Genomic DNA, 6,000 nt, shown 5'->3' with positions numbered 1-6,000 from the left:
TTTATTTTTATTTCAAATAGTTTTAACCAATTTATCATAATATTTTATAAATTGATCATAAATTTGTACATTATATTAATTAAAAAATATGATTTACAAATTTATTAACTAATCTATCTTTTAAATTATTTCCTTTGTAATATGTTGATAGTCCCAAACTTTAAATTAATTTTATATTTTGAATTGAAATATAGATTTACAGTAGATATTCAAGCAAGAATTTGGATAAGCATAATTTTTTTCTATTTTAGAGATAAAAAAAAATAAACAAATTTCTAATTAAAATATAGATTCATAGTAGATATTTTTCGGTCGGCAAAAATTTGGAGAAGTATATTTTTTTATTATTTTAAAGTACGTGATTTTATATATAGTATAGATAGTATAGATATTATGTTATAGATAGAGATAAAAAAGAATTAAACAAATTTTGAATTAAAATATAGATTTACAGTAGATATTTTCCGGTTGGTAAAGATTTAGATAAGCATAAATTTTTTTCTGTTATAGACAAAAAAAAATTTTCTGTTGTAGAAATTAAGAGGAATTAAAAGTTTGTTCAATTCTATTATTTATTTTGCGTAACAAAAGAGGAATAAATTTTTTTTCAATTCCCGCCAAAAAATGGGTCAACCGAAATTTGAAATACGTGCTTTTATATATAATATAGATATTTAGAGTCCGGCTATTATACTGTTATGAGTATAGAGCCTCTTGTACTTATAAATTTTTGGCCGTTTGATCTACCCTTTAATCATTTTTACCTGGTAGATTATACTATTCGACCGACCACCTACTCAACCCTAGAGGGCCCACCATCAACCTAACCGTAATTATTCTCATCCTAACCGCACATTTTTTCATCTGAACTGACGAAAAGTTATAAGTACAAAGGGTTCTATACTCATATAAGTATAATAACCCCAGCCTATATATATATATATATATATATATATATATAGAATTTAGCTCCTATGCTTTTAAGAGTACCAAGTCATTGGTACTTATAAGTTTTTGACCCTTGGATTAAGAGATGTGCGGTTAGGATAATGTGGGGACCCTAGAATTGAGTGGGTAGTTGGTTGAATAGTATAATCTAACGGATAAAAATGATCAAAGGCGTCGATCTAATGGTAAAAAATTTACAAGCACCAAATGCTTGGTACTTTTACAAGCACGATAGCCGGACTCTATATATATATATATATATATATATATATATATATATATATATATATAGTTGAGCTGGAATACTATCAGTAGTAAACGGGCTCCGTTGCCATCCATTTGTTTTCGATGATGGAGCTTTCAAATCGACGATCGACACCGTTAAAAATGATCTATATCACTTGAAGTATCTAGAAATCAAATTTCAAATCTTTTCGACATCATTTACCTAATGATCAAAGCGTTTCAAAATTAGTAATTTTAATGGTTGATATGAGGGGTTTTCTCGTTTAACGGTGTAAAGCTATCCAAATCAATTGAATTTTGGTTAAAAAATTCTTTAAACTATTTAGAACAAGATCTATACTCTCGATCATGATTACAAAATTTCTATTATCACTTTTTAGAGGATATTCATTTTCAGCAATTCATTTTTACGCCCACTTGATGGACAATAAAACAATATCGGAAATGTATAAAATTTGATTTCTAGATACTTCAAGTGGTATAGATCATGTTCAATATTGTCGATCGTCGATTTGGATGCCCCATCATCGAAAACAAATGGGTGGCAACGGAACCCATTTGCTACCATAGTATTCTAGCTCAACTCTCTCTCTCTCTCTCTCTCTCTCTCTCTCTCTCTCTCTCTCTCTCTCTCTCTATATATATATATATATATATATATATATATATATATATATCTTGTGATTTCATGGAAACACAAGCAACTGCTAAAAGGGGTAGAGAACTGGGGAGGTATCTTCTGCATGATCAAAGTAAACTTTCGTTGGGCCAACAAACTTTACTTTTGGTAGGTTCTGGAAGTGTGAATATGAATTTGATTGCATTTTTACTTTTTTTTTTCTTTCTTTTCNACTGATCTTACTCTAAATAGTGAAAAGAATTTTCTATAAAATTTTCATCGCATTTGGATTGTTTTACACCGTTAAACTCACAAACACACCACATCGACCATTAAAATTGTCAATTTTGAAATCTTTTGATCACTAGTCAAATGATGTCGAAAAAATTTGAAATTTAGTTTCCAAATACTTTCAATAGTGTAGATCAAGTCTAACGGAGCCGATCATCGATTTGGAAGCCGCATCATCGAAAACAACTTGGTAGCACGGAGCGCTCCGTGCTACCGATAGTATAGTAGCCGGACTCTATATATATATATATATATATATATCTTGTGATTTCATGGAAACACAAGCAACTGCTAAAAGGGGTAGAGAACTGGGGAGGTATCTTCTGCATGATCAAAGTAAACTTTCGTTGGGCCAACAAACTTTACTTTTGGTAGGTTCTGGAAGTGTGAATATGAATTTGATTGCATTTTTACTTTTTTTTTTCTTTCTTTTCTTAATTAGAATATGAGTTGATTTGTGCTTTAGTTGACCTATCTTTTTTTCTTTTTTAAATTCGGTCAACTTAGCTGATACTCCATTTTGGATGTGAATCTAAGTAATTTTTAATTTGTGGGTCGATTTATCGATCGACCAATGGCGAAGCGTTGCAGACTTGTTAAGTCACTTTTAAATATCATAATCAGGTGTTTAGTGGGTGGAACAGCATTTTTAAGTTTTAACTGATGCAGATCCAAATCTCTCTCTCTCTCTCTCTCTCTCTCTCTCTCTCTCTCTCTCTCTCTCTCAGTTTTTGGAGGTATTTAAGCCTTGATATTGATGGCTTGATTGCGGAGTCTGATAATATTTTCTGAGTGAAATTTGTGTAATAAAACAAAAAGGCTAAATTACACTTTTGGTCTCCAAACTACAAAGCACTAGATATTTTGGTTCTCAAGTTTTATTTTTTCATTTCTTATTCAAAAGTTTTAAATTATTATAATTAAATTTTATAATCTAATTTAGTTGATTAAATATTGAGGTGTTGTTGATGCTGAAGTAATGTAATAGTATTATGATACATAAAGTGATAGTAATTAGAACACTATATCGTTTTTCAGATCTATCAATTTAGTCCATTAAATTATGTTGAGAGATTTAGTTATAATAATTTATAAAGTTCGAATCAGCAATTATAATAAATTAAAAGTTGAGAAAAGTGTCATGAGCGTCGTAGTTTGAGGACCAAAAGTGTAATTTAGCCATACAAAAAAGGAAAATATGCTATAGTGTCCCTATTTTTATATTGGTTGGTTTACTTCCTATTACTTAGACATTTTGATGCTATTATTTTATTTTTCTTATAATGACCTTTGTTTCAGCTCTATTAGAATTAGAGTTCTTATTAGTTTTTTTTTCATTTTGGGTTGGGTTTTGATCTAAATTCGGCTTAAAACTTAGAAAGAATTTGTAGGTAAAATTCCCACTCGAACTCAAAATTTAATTGGTGCGGAGTTAGCATACAAGTTCTTACAGAAAACTAAAATAAGTAATACGAAAGAAACAAGAGGGCTCCAATGTAAATATGCACCATACCATATCTTCTTCTTTTTTTCCCCTCTTTTTTTGAAGTTTTTATATTTAGGCACTCTCAAGTTTATCGACATGAGTGGCTCTTGCGGTGTAACAAATTAATAATCAGCGAGAGTTTAAGTACAATAAATAAAATTATCGGGTAGTGAGGTGCAAATGCGTTAAAACCACATGAGATATTGTGAGTTCGTTCAAAAAATTTTAAAAGTTTATGGCGCATGCAATGAATGTCGGATGAAGAAATTGTGTGAAATTTAGAATTTGAAGGACATTATATAAAAGTTCAAATTTTTATAAAGGTATTTATGTTTTAATGATGGTTAATTATGCTAGGAAATGTAACTATCTTGATCGTTGAAGTTAAGCAATGGTGCTAGTAATAGTAGAATAGTTAGAGATGTCCAAAATACCTGATATCTCATGTACGATTTGGATCCTATTTGGATCCGATCCGGATTTGAACTAGACCTGATTAGGTAGTATATGAATAAGAATAACTACCCATCAAAGTTTTGAGTATGGATCCGGTTACTTTATATCCACACCCAATACAAATATGATCCTTTGGTCGGTAGGGCTCGGAACAATTTTTATATTCAGATTCGGACCTAGACCTGATAAAATACCTCACCGTCAAAACTCAAAAGTTAAAGCAAAGAGAAAAAATTGAAAAACTTATGAAGATTGAAAAGTTTGTTACTTATTTTTTTTACTGTAATGCTTCGGAATTTTCATACATATGTTTTAACTATGTTGTAGTAGGTGTATGTGTTTTGAACGTATAGTATATGCTAGTTGTCTGTGTAATATACAATTATGTTTACTAGTAAAGAACTTGCGCTTCGCAGTGGATAGATGCTGTAGAAATAATTAATAATAAGATAATATCAAATATTTTCTTGTGTGTTCGGAGAGAGGAGGTAGGCGCGCATTAGTGAGAGAGAGGGAGGGAAGCGATGGTTTAGAAGAAAAGATCAGAGATGGAGAGGTGAAAATTGTAGATGGCAACGGGGCGTTTAGATGGATAAATTGAAAGTCTAGTGGAGAAAAGAGGAAGAATCGTGATAAACTAATTAGAAATTAAAAAGTGAGGATTATGAATGACTGTGGTACTATTTAAATACATTAATTGAAAGTTTAGCAGTAGGCCATTTAGATGTATTAATTAAATACGTTAATTAAAAATTTGATGGAGAGAAAGGTAAGGATCACGTGCTGGTAAATGTGAAGAAAAACTTACCACGTGGCAACTAATATTGAGGATTCATATAGGTTAATACATGTATTTGGATATTATACAATTATGTGTTTAGGATAGTGATTGTTTGTGTTTTAGATTAATTAATACATGTATAACTATTGCAAATTTTATATTTTTTATTTGAACTTATCATGTATTAATAAATATTTATATTTTATGCCATAGATATCTATAGGAGTACCCATGCCCGATCTTCGTACCGAATTTTAAGCGAGTAATATATAGATAGTCACTATGCGAGTAACAATAAAATTAATTGTGTATAAATCATATGTAAAGTTCTGTTAAAAAAAATTTCTTACTAACAGTGTCATAACATATCTCAGAAAAAAAAAAAAAAAAGGATGTTATTTGTGTGAACTATGACCTTTTGATTTGATTGCTTAATCTTTAAAAGCTTTAATTTTGGTATCTAAACTTTTAAGTTATCATTTGATGGCTCATTTGCTTTAAAATTCGGATGCGCTGTTTATTTTAGCAAACTTGTTTATGTGATTTAAGTGATTATATTCACAATAAAACATGTGAGGTCTTTGTAAATGCTGTAATAAAAGAGCTATCAAATGGCATGGAGTAAACAAATTGAAAAGTTAGGTATCAATATCAAAACCTTTTGAAGATTAATTAGTTTAATCAAAACCAGATCACATATTTTGGGTAAGTTTCATACAGTTTTATCTGTCTCCTTATTCCTTTTATAATAGGCAAAAATATATAGAACTTATCTGAATAATAAATCATTTTAAATTGACTACCCAATCTTTTAAAAATTTAATTTTACTATATAATCTTTCAATTTGTTTGATTTGAATCAATTAACAACACTTTAATGTCAAATTTGAAATCAACGGTTATGTTTACAAGTTTAGTTAGTATATTTCAAGCAATTCTGACAACTATAAATTTATTAAAGCAAGTAATTTAAATTTTGAAATCAAAATGCAGTTGACTAATTCAAATCAAACAAATTGAATGGTTGGGTAGTAAATCAAAAGTTTGAAAGATTGGACAGTTGATTAAAAATGATCCATAGTTCAGACAAATTTTGTACGTTTTTACTTGTAGAATATAACATTAAAAAGATTGTTGGCAATAAGAAAACCCTCATGAAAATTTACGAAAGTA

The sequence above is a fragment of the Ananas comosus genome, linkage group 4 (genome assembly GCF_001540865.1).
Source record: "Ananas comosus cultivar F153 linkage group 4, ASM154086v1, whole genome shotgun sequence".
In the NCBI taxonomy this organism is placed as follows: domain Eukaryota; kingdom Viridiplantae; phylum Streptophyta; class Magnoliopsida; order Poales; family Bromeliaceae; genus Ananas; species Ananas comosus.
Note: the sequence above shows the minus strand (reverse complement) of the source record.